Here is a 19,819-nt window from a genome sequence, read left to right as displayed (position 1 = left end):
GAAAAAATTAGGTCTTTGTGGGATTTTCAAAAATACCCAGAACATTAAATAACTAGTCCTGCCTCAGTGACAGATTTAAGGATACCTAATTTAAGGTTACCAGATTTAAGGCTACAGTGCCTTATAAAACACTAAAGATAGAAAGGAGTTGTGTATATGTGGGATGCACACATACATTCTTAAATAGAGTGTCACTGTAGGTTTTAGATATTAATAGCAATTTGGACTAAGTCTGGATTTGATATTGGCACTTTATGGTCTGTGTTCAGAGAAAGGAGATGGTCCTTGATAAGTTGCCATGGTAATACATAGTGTGGAAAAGCCTCAGGTAGATAAATGAAAGCAGAGTCAGGGTGTGATTCACCTGACTCACTCACTACAATAACCTAGAGCCATCCTAGATACATAGGGTACTCCTCCTAATCCAGCTGTTGCATCAAAAAGGTACGGAATTCCCACATGGTCTGGCTGTCAGTTCTACGTTTATAGCTCAGGTTCATTAGACTGTCTCAGACAACATGAAATAACCTATATTTAGGCAAATTAATCACTCCATCAGACTCCTTCACTACTTCTATTTTACAGATCTAGGAATGCTGTTCCTCTCTATAGCTCAGCTTTTCTCTTCACAGTGAATACCCTTCTGAAATGCTGTGCTTCCTCTAGCATCTCCCACTGCTCTTCAGTTGAAAGACTTGCAGCTCCTTGCAGACCAAGATTCTGAACTGATTTGCAGCCACCATAATCTGCTTTATAACTTGTGGATGTTACTTCTCAGAAAGCAGTCCACCAAATTGGTGCCTTTAGAGGTGAATCAAGAGAATAAACTAGAACTCCAAGTAAATATGGCATAACTTAATGCTTTTGTACAGCTGATGAATTTTAAACATGCTTTGTGCATACTTTCATGGTGGTTTTATTTGGGATTTAAAAGCGTGTAACACACATGCATTAATATTCCTTTCAGTTCATGCTATCGCCCCTCCTATTCCATCAGCTGTCAGTATAATTCATAGGCTGTTTCACTGGTTAAGCACACTAACATAAACCCTGTACATTTCTGTATGTTTATTAGGATGAAAGTAGAACATGAATATTGCTATATTGCAGAGATCATAGGGAAAAAAAAAATCAAACATTTTTAGTGATGGTGAACCAAAAAGCACACACACTCCAGGATTCTTAACTTCTTCAGTTGAAACTTGTAATTTTAATGAGTTTTGTTTAGGGTTATAGATGAAATTCAGGTTCTGATGTAGTTTCTTTAACGCATGAGGACTCAGGGAGTTGCTCTAACTGTTATGATAATATATGAATGACAGCATTCTATCACTGGCAGCTGTTCTACATGGGCCTTGTTATACATGGATGTGGCACTACATCCATGTCAAACAATTTGTCCTGCCAGTCAAAAACCTTGTCAAATATTGATCTGACATCAGATTCATGTATAACAAGATTTTTGATTGACAGCTGAGCAGCTGGCCAGAACTAAACAAAACCCCCACTGTTTTTAAAAGTTAACACTGCCAGCCAGTAATCTGGGTTTTATGTAACATTTACCCACATCTGCAGTGTCTTGTATCTTTAATTTTATATGTAAAAAAGTCTTCAAATTGGTAACATTACAAAGATTGGATTTAGTTTCTTAATAAAATTTTAAAGGTAAAAGCTGGCATAGCTTTGTTAAGAAATGCTATAGAGAACCATGCTTGGCAACTTCAATTTTGGTGCAGACATATGGGATATCAAAACAGCAGGAAGAAATGGAAAAGGCTGAAGGGAATTAAGGTGATGTGTGTAGGAAAAACACGTTAGACATGAGGTTTTAGAGCTTGAGTATTATCATTAAAAATCCCTAGTAAAAAAAAAAACTCAATTGGGATTTTTTAAGTTTATGGAAACTTGACCAGAATAAGAGGCTCATCATTTCTGCTTGCTTATCTTGTACAATATTTATGCTATTCTGAAGAAGCTTTCTGGATTCTAGTGATTAGTGAGAGGAAGAGGAGGGGAAAGCAGTGTCAGCTTCACTAAGCTTTTGGCAGGCCTGTGCAAAAGACGTTGCAGCTATGAGACAGAGAGAGAATAAGAAAGAACATAAGCTAAAGTGAAGAGATTAGGCATTCATCATTGAAATTGCCACAAAACCCAAATCAGTCAAGGTGTATCATCAGCAACACAGAATTACTCAGGCAGCACCAGTCATTGAAAGCAACCAACGATACAGCTTAAAATGTTATTGCAGAAATGCCATCAGCAGTGCAAGTATAGTTTTGTATTTACCTTTAAAAATCACAGTAGCTAATGCTGCCTGTTTTAGTAGTTCCAAGGAAAAATAAACACGTTCAAGACCACTCATGCCATGGAACAGTCACACAGAAGTTCCCAGCTGTTAAATAGAAACAGGGCTAACAGTTTTTCAGGTCAGCACTACAGACTACAGTGCAAAGGGAAATGGCTGATGCAAATTAGACTAATTATGATCAGCAGTTTAAGACAAATGGGAATCTTATTACTGATGTCAATTGGCTGTGGATCAAGCTCTAAGGGATCTCACCTACTTCAGAGGTTGCCTTCCTTCTTTTATTCCAACTGCTTTGAATTAATCTGATGACCCAAGGCATCCACTACAAGGATACAAAGTACCCGTTAATGTAGCTTAACTGGTTGGTTAAGTCAGGTTTATGGCTCCTTTGTGTTGCTCAAGTATTGCAAAGCATCCAGAACATATCAAGTCTAAAAGCTATAGAGACAGATTTTAAACACATATAAACATATATGCACCATTTCTCCTGTGCTTATCTTCAATTTATTCAGGATCCTAAGCCACTTAAAAAACATTAATTGAACCTTAGAATGGCTCTGCATGCATTTTACTTGGGAGAGCTTTATGTCTGCTTTATGCTTCAGTGAGCAGTTGCACAAGGACAAGACAGCTTGCATGGTTCCTTCTGTATTTGCAATTATATTTCTAAATTATCAGTTTCCAATTACTGTTACTACTCAAATAAACAGTTAAGTAGACAGAAGGACTGGAGAAGAGAGACGTGCACAAACAGAGTCAAATAAAAATGTATGTACATACGTAGGTACACGTAATTCCCTTTCAAAAATACCAGGTTCAGTGGTGGAATCTGAAGATGTCCAGAGTCAGAAAATTATAGATCTGCAAAGTTTGGAACAGAATCCATCTTAAAACTACTGAAAGGCAGCTTTCACTAACAACATTTGATGCTGTTATGAGACACTAATTCATTGGTGGGGATATGAGTTACATTTGTCTCCCTTAGCTACGTGTGCCCCAGGACAGGGGAAAAGTAGGAAAAACTGTCAGTGTGAGGATTTTTGTGTGCTGTTTGTGTTATATTCAGTGCAATCCATTATTAATTCCTACATTCCTAAAACCTCCAGCAATGCTGAAACCAGCACTTTCAACCTCAGCCTGAGCCATGGTATCTGTTAAGTAAGGCCTTTGAAATGTCCACATTTGAAACCATTCTCAAATCATAGAATCTGGTAAATCTCTCTAGCCTGTGCATATGTCTGTGAAAAGGCTTACTTTCAAAAAGGTGCATTTTTTTCCCTCTGGGTTGAGCGTGGCTTGTGCCTGAGTCCTGATACTTCAGAGGCTTCCAACTACAGTCAGATGTGGCTGAGCCTGAATTTGAGGTCATAGTGTCAACAAAGAATAAAACTTTCAGTTCCTGAGACTTTTAGTTGTTTTGAGATTAATTTTAAATCGCAACATGCTCTGGTACAGTGTGTGGAAAAGTGCACATTTTTATTTTGGATGTTAAAAATGTTAAGTGTAATTAAAACACATAGTAAGCTATTGCAAAAATCAGAAAATCAGTGGTTTTTTTCAAAAAAACCCCACAACCTAAGTGACAATTATATGGGCAGATTTATACAAACTTGATGTATTTCAAAGAGAAGGAAATTCTGTTGCACAACCCAAACAAGTGTACTGGGATCTTTTTACTACACCTGGCAGCACCCTGATCTAGCAATGACAGTAATTGCAGTAACTTTTTTCTATTGCTCTTATGTTTTCCGAATCTTGGAATACAAACAGGTGTATTCCAGGAGGTTGTCACAGTATGACTTTATTTGGAATTTCTTTAGTTCTTCTGTACTGTGGGGTTTTCTCTTTAATTTTCTTGGTTTATAACATCTGTCAGTTCTGTTTTATGGGTTTGTTTGTCTACAGAAAATGGAAAAAGTAATGATTGTGCCAAGAGACCTCTTTTTCTACCAATATCTATGTATCATTTTATATGACCATGAAGAATGGCCATTTATGACTTCCTTACAATAGAGACAATGGGCCTGATGCTGATATCAGTTACGCCAATGTAAAACAAAAGAATTTCCACTATATTTCACCAGTGTAAAATTAAAGTAAGATTTGAGGAAAAGCTTTTCAAAATCAGACAGGGTATAAAAAAAAAGTTTGTCAAAGTTCAAATATTGTTTTTGATAAATAATTTACAATTAGTTTAAAATCTCTGTTTTCACTCCTAAAAATGTCCTAATTGGCCATAAGGGGAATAACATACTCTAGGCCTTTCAGCTGCTTTGAGAATACCAGATTTCTCATGCTTCACTATGTATCCAAGCTGTGTAGTTGTCTCACGACAGCTGCACATGCTGTCTCGAGTTATTAACTCCAGTAGGAAGCCTGAGGAGCTGCTGAGTAGCTTCCTCTCCAACAGGGTTTCTGTACTGGCTTTGTTGGGCTCCTGCATTGGAAGTAGATGGTTTAGAAGAAGCCATCCCCTTAATAAGGACTCTTTGAAACTTGATTCAGATACCAAAAAATGACTACTTTTCTAAGCCTGATCTGGGCTGTGTCTGGGGAACAGAAAGAATAAAAAGTCAAGGAAAACAAAAAATAATCTTGTGTTTCATCTACATTTATATTTATGGGGATCAATTCTTTGGAAAGAAAAAAAAATGCCGCCTAATGAGAAGAACGTTGTCTGGGAGGTTAACTGGTGTGCAGTAGGTTGTCTCTGTGACACAGGGTGAATTTTATGTGAATTTTCTCTGTATTTGTATGTCATTTTAATGGTGGCAGTACTGCTTCTATAGGTTGGATTGATAACTTCTGAGAATAAATATTTACTTTCAGGATACTCAGATACTAAAGTGATGGGTGTTTACATGAACTAATATACATGTTCAATATTTAAAATTTGCTAATTGAGCTGTATATCTGGCCAGCAAGTTATACTGTTGATGATCTGATTTTCAGTAGCTGAAACAGAGTATGATGAAAACTTTGGAGTGATAAATTCTCTGAGGCAATGATAATGCTTTAAAGTGATAAGTAAGTCAATGAAGGAACTTATAAGGTAGTTCACTACCTTTGTAGTAGAAAACTCATATTGTCAGTTTTGGAAACAATCTGGGTTCTTTCCCAATGGTGGGAAAGAAAAATATAGGATAGATGTAATGCCTTCCAATTGGTTAATGACAAGTTGCTGAAATTTGTTATGTCTGTTGCCAAGTTATTTTATTTCTAACTTTCTAGTCATAGGACAGAGGCCAAATGGACACAGGATCATGTCCATAATCAGGTATGGTGTCAAAACTTTGGGAATATGTTGATTTTCCTAAACATGAACATTTCCAGTGGGATATATAGTTAACATCTTCCTCCACAGTGTGTGAATCAAGTATTTTGAAAATACCTGTCTGTGAAATAACCTCTTTTTTGTATTGCACATGTCCTTCACTCCACTTACTACTGCTCGTGCAAGGTGCTCACTTAATGGAATTTATATGCACAATTACAAAATAGCTTACTTTTTCAATCCTCTTTTGTCTTTCTGCCTCAAATAACCTTTGACATCTGGATATTCTGTGGAGATGCAGACAAAGTGGCCAAGTTAACATTTCTGGTTATTATCTTCATCCAGATAAAAAAAAACCCCACCAACTTTTCCTCAAAATATGTGCTGGGCATTGATGCTCTCAGTAATACAAATCTGAAAAGAGAAATAAAAGGGGCTTGGAATAAAATATATCCAGCAAAACACAATGCAAGAACACCTGTGTTTTAAAGTGAAATATGATAACTTTTAAAAAAAACAGGTTTTGATCAAATCTTTAAAGAAATTTGACCTGCATATTCAATGGAATGTTATTAATCCTTTGCTGTTAAACTGAAAGCAAATGTAGCTGGCAAAATTCTGGTCTCATGGAATTCAACAGCTAGCCCTTCATTGATTTCAGTGGGTTAAAATTTTCAGTCTGCATGTGTAGGTTGACTACATGTTCATTCAAATTTAGAAATAGTTTACTGTGTACTTAGCGCTAGAATATTTCTGAACATTTAAATTGGAACTCATATTAAAAAATGAGAAGCAAAAACACCTGCTCTGTTTTGTTCTTCTCCGAAGCAATGGAAAAAGGTCTGGCTCTATTGACTTTTTAATTCTATTTTATGGATTGTTAAGAACAGAAAGGGGCTCTGCCTGTTTATTCAGCACTAAAAAGACTTTGCTCACTACCTTGGCTTGGGACATGTGAAGGGTTAAAGAGCCCATAGAAATGACTTAAATTCAAAGGTGAGAGACTGCTGAAGTCAGCAACTACTACACATGCTGATGAATCTATTTTTACCTCCTGAAAAAGGAAGACTTTTCTTATCTATGCAATCATCTCAAATTGGTTTTCTGTAGCCATCTCTACGTTGCTTGGTGGTTCCATTGCCTATTCTTTCTATAAGAAAGGAAGTATAGGAGTGAAATTTTTCTATATAACACAGGAGTCACACTAATGAAAGGCTAAGCATTTGGTAAAATTGATAATGGTTCAAAGAGATGAGAAATGTCCAATACTAAGCAATTGCAATGAAATTTTTTATAGAACTTACGTATCTAAGCTCCAGTTATATATTATGTGATGTTCTGGGCAATTCTTTTCAGACTTCTAAAAGTCTTATGATTCAGTGTTGAGATATAAATGTTGCAGACATGAATATGTCAATCAAACACTGTGAAAAATGGAATTATGTTACTTATATATGTGTCAATTATAGTAACTTCCACTATTTCATGTAAGTCTTTTAAAAAACTGTAGAGAAAGGTCAGCAATAACAGAGGCAGAAAGTAGGGTTAATTCTATCAGATTTCTATGGGAGTCACATCTTTAAAAAGTTTTGATGGTAAACTTTAAGGATTATTGCAAATCAATTATTCCTTTGTCTGGAAGGAAAAAGGGCCTGTAATGTGATTGTTATGTCAATACTAGTCGTGAATTAGGTTCAAAATCATGTAGAAATGCAAATTTCTACTACATGCTGAATATTCGTCCTACAACTAAGGAACATGCACTTGACTTTTGTAACCTAACCTATTTACCCATAAAGCCACAGATAGATTGCACTTGACCCCGAACTTTAAACTGTAACTGCTCCTTTGCCTGATAACCAAGTGATAATGCAATTATTTGTGTACCAAAGCAGGAAAAGGTTGGTCCTCAGTAATATGTCAGTGAGGAGCATAACATGGAAAAAAACTCAATAATTTTGGAGTAATTCCTTTACATTTTTAATTGTCTGCCTAAGGAGTATAGGAGTCTTTTAAGCATCCCATGAAATAATACTTACCCTAGGCTTTAGCAGTATGAGCTCTAAGGGAAAGAGTGAAAAGAAAACAGATAAAACAACCATAAAGACAATAGAAAAAAAAAGTCCCTTCGCTTAGGCTTAAACCAAGTTATTACATAATTACTTTAATTCCCTGCTTAAGAAAAAAATAATAACATCAGTGTATATGTGCCTGCATAAGAAAAGAGTCAAAATTCATGAAGGTCTCCTGATTTGATCTTCTGTTTTAACAATGAGGCAAAGGTTTGACAAGTGAAGTGCCTGAATGCTGCCAGCTCTAGCTAAGAGAAATACATAGCAGAACCTGCATCTTAGGAAATTTTAGGAAAACTGGCAAATTGTGCCTGTACTTCCTGTATTTCATACACATCTGCATTTTCTAGAGAAGGATTTTTCCATCTCACTTTAACAATCATGATTTGTTTCAGTATGACTAAAGATTCTTTATTTAGCCACATTCCCAATAACAGTAGACAGCAGCTAGAAATTAAGAGTTGCTTCAGCCTAGCGTTCCTCATACTGGACTTGCAGATACACAAATATACACCTGTTTTTTTCTTTGTGGAATTGATTAGAAGATGACCTTCTTCTGTTTTGTTTTAACTTGTATCTTCATGTTCTTCAGTAGCCAATGCCTGTGGAAATTGCTCCTAGCCCTCCCTTCAGTCTTCCCTGCTTGCTCTTTTTGAAGGTTATTTTTCCACTAAGGTAATTTCTATGACCTGGCCCAAATCCTGACTTGACTGAGCAGAATGGTGGCTTACAGCACAGGGAGAAAACAGCCGAGAGGGGAACAGTCTGTAGACTCCTTTATGAGGAGATTATATGACTCCTTTCCTGCTCTAACATCAACATTTGGGAGAGATCCAAGCTCACTCATCTTTTGCTTGTGTTTTAATCATTCTGAGTACTGACAAAACTACATTTCAATCTTTTTGTAAAAGTGAAAAGTTCTGGCTTTAGCTTACCCTTATTATCCATACACTGTCAATCTTGTTTTTTAAGTCTTCCTTGTTTCTATTTGTTCTACTGACAGTGATAGACAAAGAGCACAAGACACCTGAAATACATTTGTGAATTCTTACCCCAGTGAGAAAAACCCTGATACTTTGCAAGAAGTGCAAGTGTCAAAAATGCTTTTCTGGCCATTTGCACTAGAAGGAATTAAAACAGTAAAGCTGGGGCACGATAAAAACCAAGATGACACTGTCAACTTGTCTGTCATGATCAGTACTTCTGGAGCAGGGGGCTGTTCACTTTGTCCCTAGAAGAAAGCTAAGGATTGTTGTCTTTCCCACTTTTCAAATTGGATAAAGAGAAGTTTATAAAGGAATAGCTCATGTTTTCCCTTTTTAAAGCAGTGTGGCTCAAAAGTGCCATGATTCCAGGCACTGTAGTGAAAATGCAGTACAGATCCCACACACCATCAGGAAGTAGAAGCTAGTAAAACTTCTGGGATTGTATCTCTTGAGCTTCATGTGAGTAGTAACAGGAAGAGATGACAAAAACTGTTGTTAAAGCAGAGACAGTGTTCATCCATGAAACTGGAGAAATGGATCAGTTCTATAGCTTCACAAAAAGACTGGCTTGTTCAGGAAATTCTTGATTGCTCAACAGCCCTGTGCAAGCCTTGCCTTTAGATCAGGGTTTATAAGAACTGACAGGACATTACTTCATTACTAAATAAAGCATCCCTTTTCTGCCCAGTTTAAGACCTCTTCTACAGGTGAAAATGATGCTTAATTTTGACAAAGTGTCACTGAAAGCAAATATGAAAGCACAGAAATAAAAAAAAGAATGTTTCCTTAAATCAGTAAATTTCAATTATACTGCATCTGTTGCATTAAAAAAAACAAATGCAGACATCTAAGAATAATGAATTGAGGATGTCTGCTTGCTGACAAGAATATTTTAAGAAATAACGTTACTACAAACTATCGATCAAATTCAGTTTTGGTGTAGGTGGGCATAACTTCCTTTGCCTTCAAGGAAAATTGTACTAATGTAAATGTAAGTGTTGCCATATATGTCACTTTCCTTTTAAACTGAATAACTGGGAAATTGTTTTAAAAGTAGGAAAATTTTCAGATTACCTGCTGCTGATGTTGAGGAAATGTATGTAGCATTCTGGTCAGTAATTTATGGAGAGGTACTTTTGTATTTAATGTGTTAGAGGGTTCAAAAAAGACACTCTGACCTGCAGCTAAAATGGTTGTAATTCCTTTTGCTTGTAGATGACAATATGCCTCCTGAAATTATTTCTTTCATAGTGTCTTCACAAAGTGACACTATTTTCTCTGCAGGCAAACAAGAAAGAAAGAAGGGGGGGGGGGGAAAAAGAAAAAAAAAAAAAGCCCAAGTAATATTTCAAGTCCAAAGAATTCACCTTTTTCCTGATGTAGCAAAACCTTAAACTTAAGGTTTTGCTACAACTTAAAGACAGGATTTGTAGGGAAGGATTTTAAGTGTGCTTATCTTTTGTTATCCAGAAGAAATTAAGGCTCCAAAGAGAGGAGAAAAGATACCTTTTTCACAATCAATAATGCCAACAGGCTGTTTGATATTCAATTTGAAGCACATAACCTATCCAAGATGACAGAGGACTCTTGTCTCTACATACTGCCTCCCACACTATGTGAAAAAATCCCACTGGGTACCTCTGGTATCTATCCTATGGAAGAAGAAAGAGAAAAATTCTTCTATTTCACCAGCTTCCATTTCACCAGAGTTCTTTAGGGTTACCCTAGTAAAACACAAAACATGATGAGTTATGAATTCAGATAGAAATTAGCTGAGATAACCTGTTATCATGCTTCAGTATTCCCTAGGACGTGTGACCTGTATCTGCTTGGGACATTACAACTTAGAAAAATGGTGTGACTGGGAATAAAAATGATTTACATTGTCTCTTTTCCGTTCTTATGCAAGTCAACTTAGAATATTATTTCAGGATTGTGGAGCATGTGTGTATGTCAGCATACTGCATGCCCAGTTTGTATGGGTAGGAAATATTGAAAGCAGCATATACTGTGCCATTTTGTACCCTTTCGTACATTTATAAAACATTAGTTACTAATACCTGCAATTTTTTTCCTTTTATGAAACCTAAAATAACTCCAACATGTCAAATCAAAATAGTAGGTAATTTACAAAATTAGGACATAACTTCATTTTTTTGGCTAAAAAGGCTGTCAAAGTGGACTATGAAAGTTTTCTTATGTTAATTGACCTTTGGTGTTGTTATATAGGAGACTGGACTAAGTGGAGTGCGCATATGTGTGACTAACCCAATATTCCATCACTGTCTTATTCCCATGAAATTTTCCCCAAAATATGATGTCACATTTAAGTCATACATAGATCAAGGATTTTTGCCTAAATTTTTTGGGGGAAAAAAAGGAAAGAAATTTTTGCAGAAAAGATTATGGGTTTTGTTGTTTTTCTTTTTTTTCTGCTGGGAAAATAAAAATGAAAGATTTAATCTCAGGTTGTATTCATATTATGTTGTGTTTAAGGTCATAAGAACAGTACTTTGATACAAGTAGGCTTTAAATTACTCCATGTCATGCACTCCCCTTCTGGACTACAATTCCCAAAATGCTTTCTGGAGAGTCCTTCGACTAAATCACCTAGTTCTTTAAGGCAGCTTAACTGTGGTGCAGGACTAAGCAGTAAGGTGAGGCAACAAAGAAAAAAGAAACACAAGGTGCCACCGTGCTTTAGGTAGATCAACCTTACTTTATTTTGTGTTGGGTTGACAATGAGATTCACCTACTTGAAATGCACCAGGTGCTTTGCGCTTCATTTCCTTTTTTTATTTCAACATTTTCCATCCTAAATCTCTTGTTCTGCCAAAAAGTCAATTTTAAATGGTTTTCTTTGGTTTTAATCTGTTCTAACTATGAAGAATTCTTGCCATCCTATTAAATATTTGGCAGAAGTTACTGAATTAATGACTCTATTTTCTTTTGTATTTTTTTGGTGTAGGCACTGCTACTAGTAAAGTATACATTGTGATACATTTTGTCTCTGTAAGCTCAAAACTTATTAGCAGTGTTTACTGCTCACAGATTTAGCAGTGAGGAACCTCCACACAGGTTTCTTTATTGTTCTGTGAGGACATTATGTGTGTTACTTGACCTTTCAAATACATTTGAAGCAGAGAGAGAGAGAGAAAGAGACAGAGGGAGGGAGAGAGAGAGAGTGTGTGTGTGTGTGTGTGTGTGTGTGTGTGTGTGTGTTTTGTTTTGTTTTGTTTTCTAAAGGTTACATATAAATGACATAAATGTGAATTCTGTAGGTTCAGGGATGCCATCCAGATGGACCTTGACAGGCTTGAGGAGTGGGCCTATGTGAACTTCGTGAAGTTCAACAAGGCCAAATGCAAGGTCCTGCACCTGAGTCAGAGTGATCACCAGTGTCGGCACAGACTAGGGGATGAATGGATTGTGAGCAGCCCTGTGGAGAAGGACTTGGGGGTGCTGGTGGATGAAAGATTGGTTGTGAGCTGGCCATGTGCACTTGCATCCCAGAAAGCCAACCATATCCTGAGCTGCATAAAAAGAAGCATGGCCAGCAGGTCGAGGGAGGTGATTCTTCTCCTCTGCTCTAGTGAGATTCCACCCTGAGTACTGCATTCAGCTCTAGAAAACCCAGCACAGGAAAGGCATGGACCTGTTGGAGTAGGTCCAGAGGAGGCCCACGAAAATGATCAGAGCACTAGAACACCTCTCCTGTGAAGAAAGGCTGAGAGAGTTGAGGTTATGTAGCCTGGAGAAGAGAAGGCACTGGGAGATCTTGTTGTGGTCTTTTAGTATATAAAGGGGGCTTATAACGAAGATGGAAAAAGAGTTTTTACCAGGGCCTGTAGTGACAGGACAAGGGGTAATCATATTAAACTAAAAGAAGGTAGATTCAGACTGGATATAGGAAGAAATTTTTTACAATGAGGGTGATAAGACACTGACACAAGTTGCCCAGAAGTTGCAGATGCCCCATCTCTGGAAGTGTTCAAGGTCAGGTTGGACAGGATTTTGAGCAACCTGATCTGGTGAAAAATGTCCGTCCGTCCGTCCCCCCCCCCCCCCCCAGGCAGGGAGGGGTGGACTAGATGAACTTTCAAGGTCCCATACATAGAATACTACAATTCTATGTATTCATGGTGAAATTTGAAACAAATACTGAAATATACATGTAATTACTTTTTTTTGTTTGTTTAGTGAATATGTATGACTGATAAACAACGACAGATTGAGAGTATGAGTAAGTACTGTTGAAAAATGTAGATCTGAAATTTGTATTAGAGAAAATACATGAACATTGTTACTGACAATATCTTTGCTCCCTATACAGTATGGATATATCTGTGATGCTCTACCAAGCATCCCCCTGGAAGTTAGAATCTAACTCCTACTTATCTTTAATTTTTGACTCTACTAAAAATCCTAGTTAAATATTCCATGACATAAATTGTTACCTGAAATCAAATGGCTACTTTTTTCTATCGAGAGTTTCTTTTATGGTAACAAAGCAGTTTCATTCTGTTATTATAATATACTTCCATCTGAAGTAGCAATAATGTGTTCTCTACCTGTAGCAGTTTCCTTAAGAGTAGTACTTTCTCCATTTTTTTACACTATACACATTATTTATTTATTTACTTCTGCAGTCTTTCACATCTTTTACTTAGTGATCTAAAGAAAAAGTCTACCTTCCTGATTTGCCTCTAACTGCAGTCATTTGGCCCAGCTATCTCTACTTTTCTTAGTGCACTGAAAATAGTACATAACTTTCAACAATTCTAAAATCCCATATTCCAGCTTCCTTCTTAAAAAGTCTTCAGGAGCAGCTATGCTACGTAATATCTGACCTTTATTTTCTCATCAGTGGCTTTGAGAGAAGGTGGGGTGGGGGTGGGGAAGAGTATCTCATTTCTCCAGTTACCAATCAAAGCATTTCCTTTCATCACTCCTGCCTCATTTGCCACCTCTCCAATCAGCAACCTATAGCTGTCCTTGTCTCTCTAATCATTGCTCACAACAATATCTCAGCTGATTTTAATTTCAGCACAGTTCTAGTGATAGTACAGAAATTGCTTTCCTTCATCTAGCTAACAACATTCTTCTTGTTCATTTCTCCTTTCCTGCTATACTTTAGCTGACCTTTTAACATTGTGGTCTACTACATGATTTTGCCTCAGTTCCACAGACACTGGAATTAGTGTTTTGTTTTCTCACATACATAAATAAATACATCAATACGCAGAAACAACAACCAAACCCCGTCTGTTTTGTTCTGATTTTTCTTTTTACTTTTTTTCTCTAAGACATTTCTCTACAGGATTTCCCTTAGCAAATTTCATCGTTTGCTTCCTTATCCAACAGTATTATTCCTCTTACCTCATCTTGGTAAGGGATCATTGTAATCCTTAGGAACTCATCCCATTTCTTAAGACTTATATCACTTGGTATTACAGATTTTTTCCAGTTTGGATTTTGATCTATTTCAAATACTGAGTCTAGGTTTGGTATTTATGACATCCCCATCCTATTGAACCCCCCATGAAAGACTGGAAAGCTGCAAAAATTATTCCTTAATATGTAAAGAGTAAGTGGTTTTAGTCCTTTTACCTGCAGGAAAGCAAGATGTGGAATTTCAGACTGCAGGCAGCCTTTTTACCTTCCTTTGCATTCAGGAGGTTGAAACAGTCCTTCCTAAGGAAAAAAATCCAAACAACCCAACACACTGAATAGATTTGTTTGTTTGTTTATGGAATTGTTTATAATTCAGACATTTGGGGTCTTCTGTCAAGGACATCCACTACATTATCCAATTTTAAGAAGACCTGACTAATCAGGAATATAGGCAGCTTCTGTCTGGATTGCCTAATCATCCAGATATTCTCACATGATGGGAATAAGTGTTTATATGATTCAGCCAGCATTGCCAATAATTATCTTCTGTTGAGGCTGTTGCAGGGAATAATTTAGAGTGTATTGAGCCACAGAAAGAGAAAGAATGAGCTAGATCAAAAATAAGGATTTGATAAATTTACACTTTAACTTCTCTTCCCAGGCACACAGGGGAATTCAGAGCTCAGAGTTAGATTTATGTCTTCCCACATAGGACCTGGAGAGAGCTAAGCAACTCAGAACTGAATCTAGAAAACCTCTGGGCAGCTGGAGGAGCTACCTTGATGTAAGCATAGGAATCACTGATGACAGGTGTATAACTAACAGCCTGACCATCTCTAAAGTCTTCAGGGTGACTGAAACCTCATCAGAAGACTCCTCCATCCAGTACTCTGTCTGGAAGTACACAGTCTTTGACAGAGACACAGTACTCTGTCTAGAAGGTAAGTTGCTTGCATACAGCTCCTCTGTCAAGGAAAGAAACAAGATTCCCCCATGTGGTAATGAAAAGGGTTCCACAATTGCCCAAATTGGTAGTATTGTCCAATAAACATTTATAAATTGGGAATTCTCTAGGTTCAGAAGGGTATTTTTGGACCCAAAAAAGACAGGCTCACAGCTCTCCTCCTTCCTTTCAGGCTTTTATACAAAGTAAGTTTAACAAGATCCCCTCCCTGTCATGTTAAAATGATTTCACGATATATGGAGGCAGAAATAGAAATGTATGAGGAGTGGTCCCATCCTGTAGACCGTAATGCTTGGAGTTCTTGTGTAGCAGGTTTAAAAGTTTACAAGTTGTATCGTGTAAATATATAGAGATATGCTAAGTTTGGGGTGGCTAAAATAAGTTGTTGCAAAGCCCTGTGATCTCCAGTGAACAAAATGCTGTTAGTCTGGTCATAGACTAATCATATCTGTTGCACCTAGCTATCTCCCTGATCTGAAAAAAATATGGAGAAATTGTATGCTTCTGTACTACTTGGGGAAAGAGTTATTATTCTGGGGATGTCTGCTTTACAGTTTATGGCTGCTTTGCTTTGAAGACGCTGCTTGAGGAATACCTGGGAATGAAATCCAGCTGATTACATGCAGAAATGTGCAAGATACAGTGAATCACCCAGGAAAAATGGGCATTTCTAAGGAGTTCAAAGCACTATTCCAAGGTAGTTGGCTAAAATAGGTCTGTTGTATTGCACCCTAAACCACTATTTCTCTCTCATTGGCTATAAAGGAAAACAGATTTAGATACCTGCACTGTTGCATGCCTAAAGTAATAGGAGAATCCAGGCCATCATCTTTACCCAAATAGCTAATGTCTATTCTATCATGTCACTGTGCAATCAAAATACCTATATTACTAACTATAATTATCATATACTATTCATGTTATGTGACTGGTCACTTGAAATTCAAGTCTGTTCATTGAGGGATGAAATGCACTTTTCAAATAATGAAAAAAGATAAATAGTAAAAAACATTAAAAATACCTAGTAGAAAATAATGTATGCTAAAATTCATAAAAGCACTGGGATTTGCAAAGATATTTTATAAGTGCTGTTAACCATGTACTCAAGCAAAGAATAACGTGCTCTGAAAGTAAAAGCAAAGTAAACTTGTTATACTTCTCTATCTCCCTATTCCAATATAATTACTCAATATTACAAGATATGATTGATGATATTGATAGAAACTTTGAAACTCCTAAATAACTGCAACATCAGTAGCAGATTAGGGAGAAGTTATAAAAAAAATTGTCATTTTTTGTTTTCTTTTTCTTTTTTTTCCCTCCTTTTTTCCTACACTTACATCCAACAGCAGCTGAGAAAGCAACCTTACCTAACAGGAAATAAGCCACTATGAGGACAGTTAAAGCTATACCTAGGAGAACAGTATCTCCTCTTTTGCTGCCGTTTAAATATTCTCCTCAATATATCATAGAGAAAATATGATCCTTGGATTTGTACATACAGATTGAGGCAATCTGAATTTGACACAGCTCAGGAGAATATCCAAAGGTTAATTTCAGCAGTGCTTAATTGCTCTCTGCTCCTGGGGCTTCTAAGCTGTTAGTCTTGAATAATACCAAAGAGACTGATGACTGTTTTAGAAGTGAGAACTTGCTCATAGTCTCAATGGAGGTTTAATCAGCAGTTTACTGCAATGCAAGGACGCTACAGCTAATCTGAACCCACTTACTGACGTGCACTGGGATACATGGCAATGGCTTACTTAGTCTCCACATCATGCACCTGTTTAGATCTTACCACAGTTCCCATTTCTCCACTCACTTGTTTTATGTGTCCTGTGGAAATCCCAACTTGAAGTTCTTATTATGACAGTGAAGGGTAGTGGGTTGGAGGTGGGAGTCTGCATGGGTCTCAAGCTGTCAGAGCACTGGGAACTGTTCAGGTGAACATCCAGACCTGAGAATTCGGAAGAGCTCTCAGGTCCCCTAATATACACACAGACTGTAAATATCTCTGCAGTGCATGGTCAGCCTCAGCTTGAGCCTGAGCATAAGCATGGTTTGTGTGCCATTTCACTCATAGGTCAATACCTGAGCATCCTAAATCTAGGCTATGGACCTTCCTGTTCAGGGTTTCAAAGCCTCAGTTGTATAGACTGACTTAGACCATTTCATTACTTATTTGATGTTATGGTAGGGTGTAGTAGAAGAGAAGTTTCTACAGCTCTGGTCATGCCTGTGAGACTGTATCTCTTGAGGCTGCATCCAGGCCCTACTGCCACTCATCTGAGGTTGCTGCTGCTTATACACCAGACTCACAAGCCAGGCTCAGTAGGGTCCCTGAGTCAAAACCTAACATCTTATTTAGGCTAGTGGCACCCACACAGTGAGTGTAGTCCCAGTGAACATTTGTATATCCTTTCTTTTAACCCTTCCATTAAAAGATCCCAGTGCATCACGTCATAGATCAGGTGTTGGAATGTTTGTAGTATATGATAAAATATACCTTCATCCTCTTGTAATAAATTAAACTGATATAATCAGCACTGCACTTTGTAAAACACAATAGCTGTGGAAATAAAAGTGTATCTTTGAAACTCTCCAGTACAATTACCTTTGCACAGTAGTCTTTTCAGGGTGGTACAGTAATTACCAAACAGAAATATGAGCTCATTATTCTAATCCAATTACTTTTCAACAGCTGGAACAGGGACTGCTTCCGTCACTGACTTCTAGGTTTTAACTTTATTTTAAATTCAGCCATGTGTCTTCCTTAATCACAGGTGCTTTTGGCTTCAGGATAGATGATAACCAGGAATTATAACAGAAGTTTTTGAAAGTTTTACAGGATATCTAACAGGGCTGGCTGGATCATTGGTTAAATAATGAGATATGCTCTCTAATTCTAAACCAGGAAAATACCTCTAGGTTATATCAATATTACAAAAATTACCTGCAGCAGACTAGCTTATTCCTAACAAGAATAGGTAACCCTCTTCCATTTGGAATACTCTTTTTAATGTTGTATACTTTCCCTAGGAGTAACTTAAATAAAGTGGTTATATAAATGCATGTGTTTAGATAAAACACCATAATAAAGATTCACATTTACAGCAACTATTATGCCTGTAGCAGAAAAATTATTCAGTTCTGTAATGCTGCAGTAGCATTAATCAGTTATGAAAGAGAAAGTAAATATATATAGATATAAAAATGTATATACAACAAATGAAACACAATATGTTATAATGCAATATATATGTACTGTAATGGCTTCTGTACTATATCACTTCAGAATTGTCAATCTCAAAACTGTTGAGAATTACGAGCATACATGAATGTCACTTCTACTAAACCCTTGATAGAAAGGAGACGAGCCTGATTTATTTATCTTTTTAGATTCTAATAGCTTTCAGTGCATTTTATGAAATGAGTAATATTTTGGAATAGCTACATTTGTTGACCTAAAATCACTGCCTCTTCTGGCAGTTTTTACTTCAGCCATAGCTAGAAGATCATGAGCCAAATAAACAGAAAGGCAGACCTCTGTGCTATTACAAACAGTTCCAGTAATTCTGCTTCACACTGTGTAAGAGAAAATTTTTGTTTCCTGATGACAGGGGAAAGGATTTACTCATTGTACATCAAGTTGAATTGCACCTTAAAATCTGCAAACTGAAGGTGCAGATCTCAAAAGGGTTTAGCCCCTTTTCACTGGCAGAAATATATCCCTGGGTGAATGAGGAATATATTTATCATAAATATAAGTGTCTGTCTTTCCACGCAGTCAGAACATTTCTCAGTATCTCAAACTGCCTGCGTATCAGTATGCTGCTGTCACAGAGTTTATTTCTTGAATTTGCCTCTCTCTTTATATATTCATGGCTTTAGTCCATGATGCCTCTTTTCTGAAAACGCAAGATAAACACCATTGATCAAAGGTTTATTTGAACAAAACAAACAACCTTCTCAACCAAATAACTATCCTTAACATAAAAACTAGAAAATAAAATATATATTTTTTCCACATTACACAAAAAGCTTAATCAAGTATAAAAATGACATGTCTTGTAAGTGAAAGTGCTGTATTTCTTTTGCAGTGTGTGCTAATTGAACTGTGCAGTGGACAAAAGAAAACATCACTAATTATAGCAGTGATTAAAAAGTTGTACAGAATTACGTGGCAGGTGATGACAATAGTTTATGTCCAAGGCTAATGGACTGGTACTTTCGTGTTACTTTAAGAAAAACTCCAAAGAATCTCTTGTTTTAATTCAGTACTGTGCAGGTGAAGTTCAGGACAGAATGGCCCTGCTTGAAGTTAATGTGCTAATGAAGTACCCAAAGTATAGAACTTTTGTAAGCTTGAGCAGGTCATCAGTATAAAAGGATAATTTTAACCCAAGTGTTATTTATCTAGAGCGCCACAGTCTAGAAACACTGCTAAATGATGTAGCTGGTTGCTGTTATGGGAAACATTTTGGTACTGTGATGCCACCAGACAGCTACAATTCACAGACAACTTTAGTGTCACATAATCCATGTTCATTTATTGTTAGTTGTTGCTTAGTTAATAATTAATTGCCAAAAAGTGCAATGGTTGGCATTCAAAACATATTCCTGAAGATACTTGCAGGACATACTGCCTATATTTCATTGTATTTCCTTTACTTTGAAAAATGTGGTTCTGTGTTTTCCAGGCATTTTAGAATACTTTTATAGGTAATTTCTTCTCTGGTCTGAACAGGTCTGCTGCTTTTATTGCCAGTTACAATTTACAGCAACAGGTCTGCAGTATTTTTCTACTTGAACCCAGTGGAC

The sequence above is a fragment of the Falco naumanni genome, chromosome 2 (genome assembly GCF_017639655.2).
Source record: "Falco naumanni isolate bFalNau1 chromosome 2, bFalNau1.pat, whole genome shotgun sequence".
NCBI classification, from domain to species: Eukaryota; Metazoa; Chordata; class Aves; order Falconiformes; family Falconidae; genus Falco; species Falco naumanni.
The sequence above is the reverse complement of the archived record's forward strand: the minus strand, read 5'-3'. Positions refer to the sequence as shown.